General features: G+C 40.3%; 1 protein-coding gene across 1 annotated transcript in view; it reads left to right on the top strand.

The window, feature by feature from the left end:
• The window catches only part of LOC103046857 (neuronal tyrosine-phosphorylated phosphoinositide-3-kinase adapter 1), a 60,179-nt gene that overhangs the window by 18,302 nt on the left and 26,208 nt on the right, over nucleotides 1-15,669 (top strand). The window lies entirely within an intron of this gene.

Genomic DNA, 15,669 nt, shown 5'->3' with positions numbered 1-15,669 from the left:
ACATTGTTGCCCCTTTTTGACAGATATGAAATGTAAAATTCATGTGTTCCATTTGTACATAAATGTTTTTGTCAACACATTTACAAAAACAGTCTATTCTGGTCCTTTCATGGATAAATTCTTGATATTTTTCTACAGGGAAAATACTCAAATGTAACTGCATAGGCTAAGGTCTAAGTTTGACACAAGAACACGTTATTTTTTATGTTAAACAGTTGTCTACTTAAAAAAATGTATACTGCACAGATATAATCTCTATAATCTCTCTACAGTCTCTAATAGATATATAATTGGAAATGAGAACCGTATAAATTTTCGTTTGCTAAAAACAGAAAAAAGTAGTACCCTGATATGATAATTAGGGGTGGGTGATACGGCATGATATTTTAGGGTATAATATCGTTCATGATATTGAAAAATATTGCAGATATTATTGCGTACGATACGATACGACACACCCCTACTCTGACAGGGCATCACATGGCCTGACGCATCACTGAGATCTCCACATGAGAACTGCATGAACATACATTAATCATCGCAATCAATAATCCACACACATCATGCAATTCCATGTATTGTATTTATTATATCTAATATAATTACAGTGTAATTAAAGCACTGGAATATTTTGATACACATTAATAGGTATTTAGTCAGTGTATGTACTGTCTATATTGTCTGTGTGTGTACAGACTTACGCTGCTTTTTTATAGCGCATGTGTGTTCCAAGTGTGTATGAAGGAATGACAAAAGGAGTGTGTGTTAGTGTGTGTGTGTGTGTGATGTACCCTGTGTAGGTTGTCAAGTGTTTTCATAGGAAAAAGTGAAGTGTGTGTTTAATGACGTGTGTTGAGTGTTGGCGAGTGGGCTGAAGCATAAAGAAAACACACACGCACAAACACACACACACACACACACACACACACACACACACACATGCTCAGTGACTGAAATCTTCAGTCAGGATGTTGAGCTTTGGCGAGCGAGAGCGAGAGAGGCAGACAGTGTTGCTAGGAGACCACACACAGTCACTGGGGTGAGAGACATGGCTTCACATCCTCTCTCACCAGCACACAGTCTCCCTCTGTTTCTCTATGACTCTCGGCCTTTCTCCCTCTCCCTCCTTGTGTTCTGTCTTTCCTTTTCTCTTTTTTCTCTCCTTTTTTCCTTCTACTTTGATGCACAAACACAGATATTGAGACACCTGTTTATTCCTATTCCTATTAGGGCTGCAACGATTAGTCGATATAATCAATAATGTTGATTATTTAAATTTGTCGACTACAAATTTAATTGTCGACTAATCGTTTATTTGTAACAGTACTGTGCTGGAGACAGAAGCGCAATGGGAGATGGGTAAATTAATCATTCATACAGTTTATTCTCAACTCAGCCTGTGTCTCCAAATGAACCCAAACAGATTACAACAGATTACATATTTGCCAACTAAATATCTAAATATCAGTACTTTCCATGTTTGAACAACATGTGGACATTTAAATGCCTTTAAAATCTCCGGTTTAGCTGTTTCTATTGTTTTTAGGACATTGCAGAAATAATCGATGACTAATCGTCTAATCGAACAAAAAAAAAAAAACATCAGATTAGTCAACTACCAAAATAATCGTTAGTTGCAGCGCTAATTCCTATTATTATATAAATGGTATCCTGCTTTTGTTGAAGTATCTGTCTCTACTGTGCAGAAAGGACCTGCTGTACCAGGAAACATTTCTGTGAGGATTTGGTTGCATGCAGCAACAAGAGCGTTAGTAAGATCAGAATGTTGGATCATCCTCCACTCATCCCCAACTCATCCCTGAAGTATCAGATGGAGCACCATCATTCCGGAGAACTACTGCTCCACACCTCAGTACTGAGGGTCTTTATTCCTCTCTATCTTATGCCTGATACTAAACATTGTGGCAATGTTAATGGGTCAATTAGGTTTATCTGCTCTAGAGTGTCCTATTCTATTGGCAATTCTTCTCTCCATAAACTAGATGTACAAGCTACAGTTTGCATTTTAAATAAATACATTTGTAAAAAGGGGTGCACACAGCAGTTGGACATTATAGAATATTTATCTTTATTCTTTTCTAATCTCTTTTATTTCTGGTACTTTTATTTATCTCTTCTCTTTCCTTATTTATCTTTCTTTCTCTCCATTATTTCTCTTTCTCTCCATCTCTCTCTGTCTCTCTCTTTCTTGCGCTCGTTATCTTCTCTTCATCCCTCTGTCATTACCCTCTTCTCAGTAGGTATCTCTCAGCATGTATTCCTCCACCCCTCACATCATCTATTCCCCTCCTCTCTCTCTCTCTCTCTCTCTCTCTCTCCCGCTCCTCCTGATCTCTCTTCGTTTCTGCTCCCTCGCTCTTTTTTAAGACTCACTCAAATCCTCTAGTTTTTTTGACATCTCTAACTGCCCTCTGTTTCACTCTCCATCTCTCTCTCTCTCTCTCTCTCTCTCTCGTTCCTTTTCCTTCTCTTTTACTTTCTCTCTCTCTCTGCACTGAATGCTTCTTCTGCTGTCTTCTGGCAGGAGGCTGCTCACCACACACGTCAGCCAGGTGCAGTGTGAGAGTGTAGGATGCAGAAGGGAAGATCTCAGTGTGCCACCCACCCCTCCTCTCCCCTCAACCCCCCACGCTCAATCCTCCACACACACTCCTCCCCTCTCCCCCCATCCACACGAACACACACACACACACACTAAGACAGATACACACACACACACACAGCTGGCAGCTTTTCGACAGTGTTAGAAATCCTTGTTCCAAATCCACAAAATCTCTAAATGAACACAGTGCAGATTATTAAAAGGGAAAGAATGAGGAAATAATCACTGATAATGTTGTGTGTGTGTGTGTGTGTGTACTGTCAGTTCATCCGGGATGCATTGGTGCATGTGTGACTGTTTTTATATTTATTTATGAGCGTTGTTTATGTGTGTATATGTGTGTGTGTGTGTGTGTGTATATGTGTGTGTGCGATGTGGCTCCATCTGCTGCTGAACACTAATGAGCTGCGTCTAACTGACCTCTCACCCCTCACTTCCTCTTTAAACAAGCACTTGTCTGTAATATATGTGTGTGTGTTTGTGTGTGTGTGCTTTACTGAACTATTTTAGCAGTGTTAAAGGCCTCGGGGTGTGTTTTGATGAAATTTGTGGGTGTATTAAGAATACATCTGCATAGATAAAACGTGTGTTTCTCTGCGTGTGTCTGTGTGTGTATTTCTGTGTGTATGTATGTGCATGTGTGTGAGAGAGAGTGTGTGTGTGTGTGTCTGTTCTGTCTGTATAATTGCACACCTCGTAACTGTAATTGCTGAGTAGTCGGCTGTACGGAAGAAGAGGAGACAAATACAGTACGGCTGAATGTGTCTGAGAGCAGAGGAAGAATCTGAATGGACGTATAAACAAACACGCCTCTAATAATAGCCAGTGGCCACTAAAGAACCTGTCTACAAGACTACTAGAAAAACTACAATCAGAAAAAAACAAACAAAAGACCAGTACCTAAAGGGTGTGCCATACTTATTTTACAACTTATTGTTATTGTATTGTATATATTGGGAAAAAATATTATTGTGATTAGGGGTCGCAATAATATCGCCAACATTTTTGAATATCCTGAACGATATTATACCCTGAAATATCGTGCCATATAACCTACCTCTAATCATCACATCAGGGTACTACTTTTTTTGCTGTTTTTAGCAAAAGAAAAATTTACACTGTTCTCATTTCCCATTATAAATCTACTAGAGACAGATTATATCAGTCAGTATCATTTATTTTACTTTAATCCTGGATATATGGAGATATTTAGAGTGCATTATTAGTATCATGACATTCTGGATCATTGACTTCTGATAAAATTATTATTTTTTTAATATCTCAGTTAAGGGTGTGCCATTTAAAATCGTATGCAGTAATAAAAGGTATTTTCATTTTGTTGCAGTAGTGTATTTTTGAAATCTATATTTTTTAATATAGTGTTTTGTTAATTGTTATTGTATAATTATCATGTAATTATAGTTTAAATAGTGATTGTTGCATGCTAAATGATTAACTTTTAAAATATTTATTATTTTTAGCATGATTGGTCACATTTGCAAATGTGCAAATTGATTTAGAATACGATATCAAATATGTGTGTTAAAGTAAATGGCAAATATCAGTGGTACAGTCTGATACATTTACTGCAGGTTAGCCCTGATTCGCCTTATTAATCTTAATAATATTATTTAGTACTGAAAGAGGTGAGCCCTATTAAGTTTTGATTATTACATGTTTGGTATTAAATCAAGTTAGTACTGATGTGTTTGGTGCAATGGCAGGTTATACAGATGTGTTTGGTTCTTCAGAATATCAATCTTGCTAGGTTTGGTAGAACATTAAGTCAGTATTGATGTGTTTGGTCCTACAGAAGAACAGTCATGCTGTGTTTTGTACAACTACTTGTACTGTCTTGATGTGTTTGTTTGGTTCTACAGAAAATTAATCTTGCAGTGTTTGGTACAAGCGAGTTGTCATACATGTGTTCTCCTGAAGATTGGTCTTGCCATGTCTGGTGCATTAGAAAATAAGTATTTAGATGTTTGGTTCTACTGACTATTATTCTTGTTGTGTTTGGTACTATGACAGGTCAGGATGGATGTGTTTGGTTTACAAAAGATCAAAGCATTCTGTGTTTGGAACAACACCAAGTCAGTATTGATGTGTTTGGTTCTCTAGAGGATCAATCTTGCTGTTCTTGGTACAATAACAACTTAGTCTTGATCTGCTCATTACAAAACATGGTCAGTATTGATATGTTTGGTTCCATTGAAGATAAGTCTTGCTGTGTGTGGCACAAGAGCAGGCCAGTATTGATTTGTTTGGTCCTACAGAAGATCAGTCTTGCGGTGTTTGGTACAAGAGCAAATTAGTATTGATATGTTTGGTCCTACAAAAGATCAGTCTTGCTGTGTTTGGAACAACAGCAAGACAGGATTGATGCATTTGGTCCTACAAAAGATCAGTCTTGCTGTATTTGGTACAAGAGCAGGTCAGTATTAATGTGTTTGGTTCTACAGAAGATCAGTCTTGCTGTGTTTGGTACAGAAGTAGGTCGGTATTGATACGTTTGGTTCCATTGAGGATGAGTTTTGCTGTATTTGGTACAAGAGCAGGTTAGTATTGTTGTGTTTGGTCCTACAGAAGGTCAGTCTTGCTGTGTTTGGTACAAGAGCACATCAGTATTGATGTGTTTGGTTCCACAGAAGATCAGTCTTGCTGTGTTTGGTACAGGAGTAGGTCGGTATTAATATGTTTGGTTCCATTGAGGATCAGTTTAGCTGTATTTGGTACAAGAGCAGGTCAGTATTGTTGTGTTTGGTCCTACAGAAGATCAGTCTAGCTGTGTTTGGTACAGGAGTAGGTCGGTATTGATATGTTTGGTTCCATTGAGGATCAGTCTTGCTGTGTTTGGTACAAGAGCACATCAGTATTGATGTGTTTGGTCCTACATATGGTCAGTCTTGCTGTGTTTGGTACAACAGTAAGTCAGTATTGATGTGTTTGGTCCTATAGAAGATCAGTCTTGCTGTATTTGGTACAAGAGCTGGTCAGTATTGATGTGTTTGGTTCTACAGAAGGTCAGAATTGATGTGTTTGGTTCTACAGAAGGTCAGTCTTGCTGTGTTTGGTACAACAGTAATTCAGTACTGATGCGTTTGGTTCTGCAGAAGATCAGTCTTGCTGTTTTCCTGATGTGTTTGGTACCATGACAGCTCCATCTTGATGTGTCTGTTGAGAAATCAGTTCAGTATTGATATGTTTGGTTCTACAGAACATCAGTCTTGCTGTGTTTGGTACAAAAGCACATCAGTATTGATGTGTTTGGTCCTACATATGGTCAGTCTTGCTGTGTTTGGTACAACAGTAAGTCAGTATTGATGTGTTTGGTCCTATAGAAGATCAGTCTTGCTGTATTTGGTACAAGAGCTGGTCAGTATTGATGTGTTTGGTTCTACAGAAGGTCAGAATTGATGTGTTTGGTTCTACAGAAGGTCAGTCTTGCTGTGTTTGGTACAACAGTAATTCAGTACTGATGCGTTTGGTTCTGCAGAAGATCAGTCTTGCTGTTTTCCTGATGTGTTTGGTACCATGGCAGCTCCATCTTGATGTGTCTGTTGAGAAATCAGTTCAGTATTGATGTTTGGTATGTTTGGTTCTACAGAACATCAGTCTTGCTGTGTTGGGTACAAGAGGAGGTCAGTATTGATGTGTTTGGTTCTAGATAATATCAGAATTGCTGTGTTTGGTCCACATAACATTTGCCCAGTACATTTTTTTATTGATCATCTCAATAAATGTTTCCTTTGAACAATTGGGAAACAATACAAAATACTGTCATTAAGTGTGTGTGTTTTGCTGCTTCCAAGACTGGTCCCTTGCTTCTGTATCTCCTGACAGGTGTCACTGTAATGAGATAATCAATGCTCTTGATTTCACTTGCCTGTGGATTTAATGTTATGGCTGATTGGTTGTTTGGGACAATAGCAGGTTTGTACATTTGGTATACCAGGTGTTAGTGTGTGTGTGTGTTTTTGGCACAGTAGCAGGTTTGTGCATTTGGTAGACCAGGTGTGTGTGTGTGACAGCACTAGTAGCAGGTGTGTGTATGCATGGTTTCCCTCGACATAACTGTGGTTGTGGTGTACAGTATGAAAGAAATGCAACACCAAATCAGATACAGTTGGAACAGCATGGACTTTAATGCAGACATTTTTTTGTATTTTCTCAATTAGATTTTATTTGTTAATATACATCCATTCCCGCAACTCATGAAAACAAGAGACGTGGGCAGTTTTTTGTGACTAGTAATGAGGTAAACAAAAATACTAATGTGATTTCAAACTGATGCTTTTAATCATGATTTGGTACAAAAACAGTATCCACAAAAGTCTTTGAGGAGCAGAGGCAGAAAATCTCCAGATTGTGTGTGAGAATAAAAATAAAATGTATAAAAACATAAAGTTACATTCAGAAATGCCACTTAAAACAAATCCTGCAAAGCAGAAGATGGAACAACTGTCACACTTTGAAAACTTGGAATGTGGTTAACAAATCAGTATTTCAGATCTTTCTGTGGTTTGGGTGCAGGTGTAGCCATGACTGTGCTTTTGTAACAGTACCAGGTCTGTGTTTTTGTAACAGTAGTAAGTCTGTGATTTGGGTACAGTAGCAGCTAGGGCTGTGCTTTTGGTGCAGTAGCAGGTCTGTGCTTTGAGTACAGTTTATGTTTTGGGTACAGTAGTATCAGGTCTGTGTTTTTTCACAGCCGCAGGGCTGTTGTTTTGGTACAGTTGCAGGTCTGTGATTTTGGTACAGTAGCAGGTCTGTGGTTTTGTTAAAGTAGCAGGTCTGTGGTTTTGGTACAGTAGCAGGTCTGTGGTTTTGTTAAAGTAGCAGGTCTGTGGTTTTGGTACAGTAGCTGGTCTGTGGTTTTGGTACAGTAGCTGGTCTGTGATTTTGATAAAGTAGCAGGTCTGTGGTTTTGATACAGTAGCAGGTCTGTTGTTATGGTACAGTAGTCACTCTGTGGTTATGGTACAGTAGCAGGTCTGGGGTTAGGTACAGTAGTCAGTCTGTGGTTCTGGTACAGTAGCAGGTCTGTGGTTATGGTACAGTAGTCACTCTGTGGTTATGGTACAGTAGCAGGTCTGTGGTTATGGTACAGTAGCAGCTCTGTGGTTTTGTAACAGTTAGCAGGTCTTTGGTCCTGGTAGAGTAGCAGGTCTGTGGTTTTGGTACAGTACCAAGTCTGTGGTTTTGGTACAGTAGCAGGTATGTGGTTTTGTTAAAGTAGCAGGTCTGTGGTTTTGGTACAGTAGCAGGTCTGTGGTTTTGTTAAAGTAGCAGGTCTGTGGTTTTGGTACAGTACCAAGTCTGTGGTTATGGTACAGTAGCAGGTCTGTGGTTTTGGTACAGTACCAAGTCTGTGGTTTTGGTACAGTAGCAGGTCTGTGGTTTTGTTAAAGTAGCAGGTCTGTGGTTTTGGTACAGTAGCAGGTCTGTGGTTTTGTTAAAGTAGCAGATCTGTGGTTTTGGTACAGTAGCAGGTCTGTGGTTTTGGTACAGTAGCAGATCTGTGGTTTTGGTACAGTAGCAGGTCTGTGGTTTTGTTAAAGTAGCAGATCTGTGGTTTTGGTACAGTAGCAGGTCTGTGGTTTTGTTAAAGTAGCAGATCTGTGGTTTTGCTAAAGTAGCAGGTCTGTGGTATGGGTATAGTAGCAGATCTGTGCTTTTGGTGCAGTAGGAGGTATGTGGTCCTGGTACAGTAGCAGGTCTGTGGTTTTAATACAGTAGCAGGTCTGTGGTCCTGGTACAGTAGCATGTCTGTGGTTTTGGTACAGTAGCAGGTCTGTGGTTTTGGTACAGTAGCAGGTCTGTGGTTTTGGTACAGTAGCAGGTATGTGGTTTTGGTACAGTAGCAGGTATGTGGTTTTGGTACAGTAGCAGGTCAGTGGTTTTGGTACAGTAGCAGATCTGTGATTTTGGTACAGTAGCAGGTCTGTGGTATGGGTATAGTAGCAGATCTGTGCTTTTGGTACAGTAGCAGGTCTGTGGTTTTGGTACAGTAGCAGGTCTGTGATTTTGGTACAGTAGCAGGTCTGTGGTATGGGTATAGTAGCAGATCTGTGCTTTTGGTACAGTAGCAGGTCTGTGGTTTTAATACAGTAGCAGGTCTGTGGTCCTGGTACAGTAGCATGTCTGTGGTTTTGATACAGTAGCAGGTCTGTGGTTTTGGTACAGTAGCAGGTCAGTGGTTTTGGTACAGTTGCAGGTCTGTGGTTTTGTTAAAGTAGCAGGTCTGTGGTCCTGGTACAGTAGCAGGTCTGTGCAGTACTGCTTCCTGCTCAGCTCTCTGATCTGACCCAGTTTTTTCATACTTTGACTCACAGGAACTAGTTTAATGAGTCATTATGTAAATTCATTTATATTTCATTCAGTGCTTTTCTCCAACTTAAACAGAGGAGATAAAAGCAGAGGAAGCCACACTTCTTCGCTCCAGTGTGTGTGTGTGTGTGTGTGTTTGTGTTCGAGTGTTTTTGTTTTGCGTGTGAATCATAGTGCATGCGTGTGAATCAGCAGATTGTGTGTGCATGTGTGTTTGTGAGTTTATTGCTTATGGTTTGTATAGTGCTCTCAGGCTTAATACAGTATCAAGTTAAACTGATGACAAACAAAAAGGGAAGATGACCTTCCTACTTCAGTAACACTGCTGATGTGATCTGGACCAGCAGCTGGAAAAAACTAAACACACACATGTGTATATGTACTGTATACATATGTACACACTCACACACATGATCAGCAACTCCAGCAACACAACCCCCTTCCCTACTGAAAAAGCACAGCAGCTGACAGTGGTGTCCTTCTCAGCCAATCAGAGCGCTCTTTCGCACTAGTTACTGCTTAAACTCTGAGCGCTCTGTAGAATATCTGCCTCACAACAAGCCTCTCTCTCTCTCTCTCTCTCTCCTTCTCTCCCACTGTGTGGGCCGAACAGAAAGCCTGTGCGTGCTCTTAGTGACAGGCTGCATTAGAGGCTACAGATTCAGACAGGCACAGCGAGGGCAGCCCGGGGGCCTACAGCCAACCCTGCTTCCTCTCATGCTTACTCAGATATTCCTCCCTCAAACAGTGAGGCAAACACAGCAAGAGATAGGGAGGGAGCTAGTGAACTAAGTGAATGAGTGGGCAAGGGCTGGGCAAGATGGTAAACATGAGCTTCTGCTGTCTCTGCTACATGGAGTGAAGTACCATGGAAATGGAGAAATAGAGCAGCAATGAGGGGGACATAGAGCAGTGGTTTTGAAGATACAGGGCAGTGATGATGAACATATAGAGCAGTGATAAACATTTAGGGCAGCAGTGATGGACATATAAACAGATAGAGCAGTGATAGAGATGTAGAGCAGTGACAGAGGAGAGACAGAGCAGTGATGAACAATATAGAGCAGCAGCGATGGACATATAAATAGAGCAGTGATAGAGATGTAGGGCAATGCTAGTGGAGAGACAGCGCAGTGATGAACATATAGAGCAGCAGTGATGGACATATATACATATAGATAGAGCAGTGGTAGAGATGTAGGTCAGTGGTGGTGGAGAGACAGAACAGTAATGAATATATAGAGCAGTGGTGAACATATAGAGCAGCTGTGTTGGACATATATAGATAGAGCAGTGATAAGGATGTAGGGCAGTGATGATGAACATATAGAGCAGCAGTAATGGGTATATATACTGTAGATACAGAGAGCAGTGATTAGGATGTAGGGCAGTGGTGGTGGAGAGACAGAACAGTAATGAATATATAGAGCAGTGGTAAACATATATATATATATAGAGCAATGGTAGAGATGTAGGGCAGTGGTGGCAGAGAGACAGAACAGTGATGAACATAGAGCAGCAGTGTTGGACATATAAATATAGATAGATAGAGCAGTGGTAGAGATGTAGGGCAGTGGTGGCAGAGAGACAGAACAGCGATGAACATAGAGCAGCAGTGTTGGGCATATATATAGATAGAGCAATAATAAGGAGGTAGGGCAGTAGTGATGGAGGGACAGAGCAGTATAGAACATGTAAAGCAGCAGTGATGAAAATATAGAGCAGCAGTGATGACTTAGAGCAGTGATAGGTATATAGGACAGCGGTGTTGGAGAGACAGGGATGAACACATAGAGCAGTGATAATGGAGACATGAAGCAGTGATGATGAAAATAGAGCAGTGATAACTGACGTGGAAAGCAATGACTGGAAACCTAGAACTGTGACAAATGAGATCATGTGCAAAGCAGTTATGATGGTCATACAGAGTAGTTATAATAGCCCTGATTAGGGAGAAATATAAATCAATGATCATAGCCATACAGAGCTGTGATAATGGTCGGTGATGGTGACAGTAAAGTAAAAAAGCAGGGATGTTTGACATGCAGAGCAGAGCCTGATGGTTTACATATAGAGCAGCCATGAACATACAGGACATAATAGTGATTGTTGACTTAAAGAGAACTGACAGTGTGAAATAGAGCAGTGTTAATGGACATATGGAGCAGTGGCAGTGGAGTCAAAGCGCAGGACTGATGAACATACAGAGTAGAGTAGTGATGATGAACATACAGAGAACTGACAGTGATAATATAGAGCAGCGATGATGGATATAGAGCGGTGAACGGGGAGCATTGATGATTAAAGTATAGAGCAAGTGGTGATAGGTGTAGGGATGTGATGATTGACACATAGAGGTGTGAGATATAGACCATAATATTAATAGTGGACATATAGACGCGGAGCAGTGACAGTGGCATAGAGCAGTACTGATGGACATACAGAAATAGATCAGAGTAATAGTAAATCTCTTTTAATGATGGAGAGGCTCATCTGCTACCTTGTCTTTTTCTATAATGATAACTGAAAAATTGATAACTAACTTATAGATAGACTAGAATGTGAGAAAAAAGTAATGCCTTTCAAACAGCACCTTTCAAATCTCATGCCACTTCGTACAGGTTTGCTACAGTTATACATTTGTAGGTCACAATATGAGGTAGCCGTTACTCAACCACACTTATGTAAAAAAAAGCTTGTCTTGCTAGCTAATAGCACCACGCTAGTATCTACCCAGCTCTAGCATCTTTCATAGTTTGTGTGCCTTGTACTGTAACCAGTACAAGTAGGGACACAAGTATAGGCAAAGGGGGGTTCATTTCTGCCCCCTAACAGCAAGCACTTTCTTAACATGTTTATTTAATTACAAGGACGTTTCTCAGTTGGATAGAAGTAGCCGTCTGTTGGAGCTTCCGGAACACTGCTGTTTATGTAAGGGCCGTGTCTTTCTCTCTGACTCTGTTTGAACACATGCATTGCTGTCAGAATCAGTCTGGATCTCGAGGATGTGAGTAATTTGGCCTACATTAGTGCGCTGTTGCATTATTCTAATTCCTCACGCAGCCTAAAGTTGTTGAAGTAACATCAAAGTTACAGCCCAGCACAAGTGCCTGGGTAAGAGCTCAGCGTAGGTGCCTGGAGCTGTTTGGCTTCCGTGTGGGGGCGAACGAGGCTCCGCTGTTCAGCGCCTCTATGTAGAGCTAGTAATGAGTCACACTCCTCACTAGGGGTTCATTTGATGACGCTGGATTTCTGAGACGCTGACCTCGATGGCCAGGATTTTAGGTCAGAAGAAAGTTTACACTGTAGATTTACACTCTAAGCGTGCGCGTGTGAATAACCGGATTAAAATTGGAACTTGGGTCGCGTTGTAAATAATGAATGACAAATATGACGCGGATGGCTTCCTGTGAACGTCATGGTTATGTAAAGACATTAATCATCTTTTTTATCATCCTGAAGGAATCATTTGATTAAAAAAACTCATTTACATATTTTTATATCTTCCCAAATTGTCAGGCAAGAGACGTTTGAAATCCAATGGTTGCTTTTTCAGTTTCTACTAGAGCTTTGATTATAGTGCTGAAAGTACAATATACACAACATACACTAACACCACAACCACCACCATGTTCTCAATGTCACTGCAGTGCTGAGAATGATCCACCACTCAAATATGTAAGCTGATCAGTGCTGTTCCTGTATATAGTAAAGTATGCAGAAAAACAAATCAAAAACAGGACTACAGTCTGTAATTATAAGAACTCTATAATCAATTGAGCTGGAAAAAATGGACAATGAGTATAGAAACAAGGCAGTGGTCATAATATTCTGACTGGACTGAGTAAATAACAGGGAGTAATAGGGCTGTGTATTAAAAAGAAGAATGATGCACAGATTATGATTTAACCCTTGTCCAAATTTGTATACTCCCGGATGATTTTTTCGATGGCTGGTGTGATGAACAGGAGAAAGGTGGATGGGATGAAATATGCTGGACATAGGCGGCTAAAGACACTGTTGGCCCTGGAGTCATCTTTATGATGTTTGATACTGTGTGTATTAGAGAGAGTTTGTGTGTGTGTGTGTGCGTGTGTTTGTGTATTAAAGAGAGTTTGTGTGTGGCCTTTTTACTTTTTTTTCTGGTGTTTTAAATGCTTTTTAAATGAATGAGTCAAAAATGACCCATAAGACAATCTTTGTACCCTAGTGGTGTACATCCCACATGGAAACATAAACTAATGATGGGGTGCCTTAAAATTTCAAGTTGGAAAAAGATAATTTAAGGTATTTTTTCTACAGCTAAACATGGTAGCGGGTCACTTTTGACCCGCAAGCCAACACCAGGGTTAAAAAGTTGCATCTTGCGGTAAAGCAAGCAGGACAATATTTTGTGTATGTTTAAGTTAAAGTTCAGGAAATCTGTCATAGTGTAAAACAAGCTATTGGGGGCTCCTGGTGGTCCAGCAGACTAAAAGCCAATTTATAGTTCTGCGTTAATCCTATGCCGTAGCCTACGCATAGAGGTGGACCCTACACCGTAGCCTATGATGTATTTCAACGTGCACCTCCCCAGAAATGTATCTTACCGCAGACAGCAGCAGCTGTGATAGGTCTGCTAAGCGGCCCACACTTTCCCCCCTTCGCTGTTTAAACTGTAGAGCGACTCAGAAATGCGAAAATGCAAATCATGCTCTGCTGCATAGGGCGCTCGCGCAGGCTACACCATTGGCAATGCGCTGACTGGACGCAGAAGTATAAACCAGTCTATAGCGGCTGCCACTTTAATCATAAGCTCACTGGTTTGAATCTTGCTCATCCTGCTTGTCATCAGCGTCCGGTGTCTGAGAGAGCACAGTTGGCTTTGCTCTTTCTGGGTGGGTAGATGGCGCTGTCTCATCGCAGCACTCCCAAGATGATATCGTCAACTGTTAACTGATGTATCAGAGCTGGGTTGCTGCACATTTCTTTGAGCATGCTGGCTACAGGGTAATGCTCTATTCGCAACAGTTCAAAAAGAGCAGGTGGCTGATGTCACATGTAATAGAGAAGACATGTGTTAGACTTCACCATCCTAGTGTTGGGGTATTACTTGTGATAGGAGGAGTTAAGCTGAGTGGGTGGGGTGATTGGCCTAGCCAAATTGAGGAGAAAAGCTGGATAAAAAAATAAAATATAAATATAAAACACTGTCATATGTACAAAATTTAAAATGTATAGAATATCGCTGAGAGCAACCCTATTTAGCAAAGAAATAAAAGAAATAAAAATATTTATTAAAAATTAGTGAAGTATTTCAAAATCTTTTACTGCAATACTTCAATATATCAATATTTTTCTACACCCCTGAACAGTATATCATATACCCTGTTAACCCTTGTAGTTCACACCTCAGTCTCATGTGGTCTGATCCTAAGTGGGCAGTCAGACATATAGCTGTCTACACCTTATGTTTCTGTGTGACTCAAATGCATCTCCAGTGACCAATTGTTATTGAGTTTCATGCCTGGAGGCAGAGTAACATGCTGCATTCATCAGGTTCTCTCTGCACTGCTGCCAGAAGAGAATGTCCTGTTAGTCCTTGTGTAAATGTCTATACTTGTGTAAATGTATGGGCTGTAACAACTCATAAACAAACTGGAGAGCAGATAAAGTAAGAAGCCACACAAAGCAGCTGCTTTTGTCTCTGTTGCGATGATGCTGTTAATTATGCGGTCTTTATAGTGTCAACGAGTGCAAAATGTTGCTGTTAGTTTACAAGATTACAGGATTTTCTTAGTAAAAAAATAAAATAAAATAAAAAGATAATTTCTATTGGTCCATTCATCCTGTAATTGCAATTATACCTGAGAAATAACAATCTACTGCCAGATGCAAGTTACACTATATTACCAAAGTATTTCCTTGCCTGTCTTTGCATAGATGTGAACTTGAATGACACCCCATTCTTTATCAATAGGGTTTAATATGATGTCGGCCCAACCTTTGCATCTATAACAGCTTTTTTCCACAATGTTTAGGAGTGTGTTAATAGAAATTTTGACCATTCTTTGTTGTTGGATGAGAAGGCCTGGTTCACAGTCTTCACTCTAATTCATCCCAAAGGTGTTTCTCACCAAACTAGCTCATCCGTGTCTTTATAGAACTTTATATAGAGTTTATATAGAGCTTTGTGCACTGATATGCAGTCAGGTTGGAACATGGAATGGATAATCCTCAAGCTGATTCTGCAAAGTTTGGAGCATGACTAGAATGTCTAAAATCTCTTGGTCTTCTGAAGCAATAATAATTTCTTTCATTGGAACTAAGGGGCTGAACCCAATTGAAAAACAACCCTACATCTTAATCCCCCCTCCACCAAACTTTACACTTGGCACAATGCAGTCAGACAAGTACTGTTCTCCTGTTAACCGCAAAACCCAGCCTCATCCATCAGATAGCCAGATGGACAAGCATGATTTGTAACTCCAGACAACACGTCTCCCCTGCTTTAGTCCAGAGTCCAGTGGTGCCATACTTTACACAACTGAATCCGACACTTTGCATTGCGGTTATTAATGTAAAGTTTGGATGCAGCTGTCTGCATTGACGCTGCATGATGACGCTGTCTACGCATTGTTCTTGAGCTTAGCTGAAGGCCACATGAAGTTTGGAGGTCTGTAGTCTGCACACTATGAACCTTAATGACTTGTATGTGTTAAGTAAATACATTTGGT

Source organism: Astyanax mexicanus, chromosome 1 (assembly GCF_023375975.1).
Source record: "Astyanax mexicanus isolate ESR-SI-001 chromosome 1, AstMex3_surface, whole genome shotgun sequence".
Taxonomy (NCBI): domain Eukaryota; kingdom Metazoa; phylum Chordata; class Actinopteri; order Characiformes; family Acestrorhamphidae; genus Astyanax; species Astyanax mexicanus.
The sequence above is the reverse complement of the archived record's forward strand: the minus strand, read 5'-3'. Positions and strand labels throughout refer to the sequence as shown.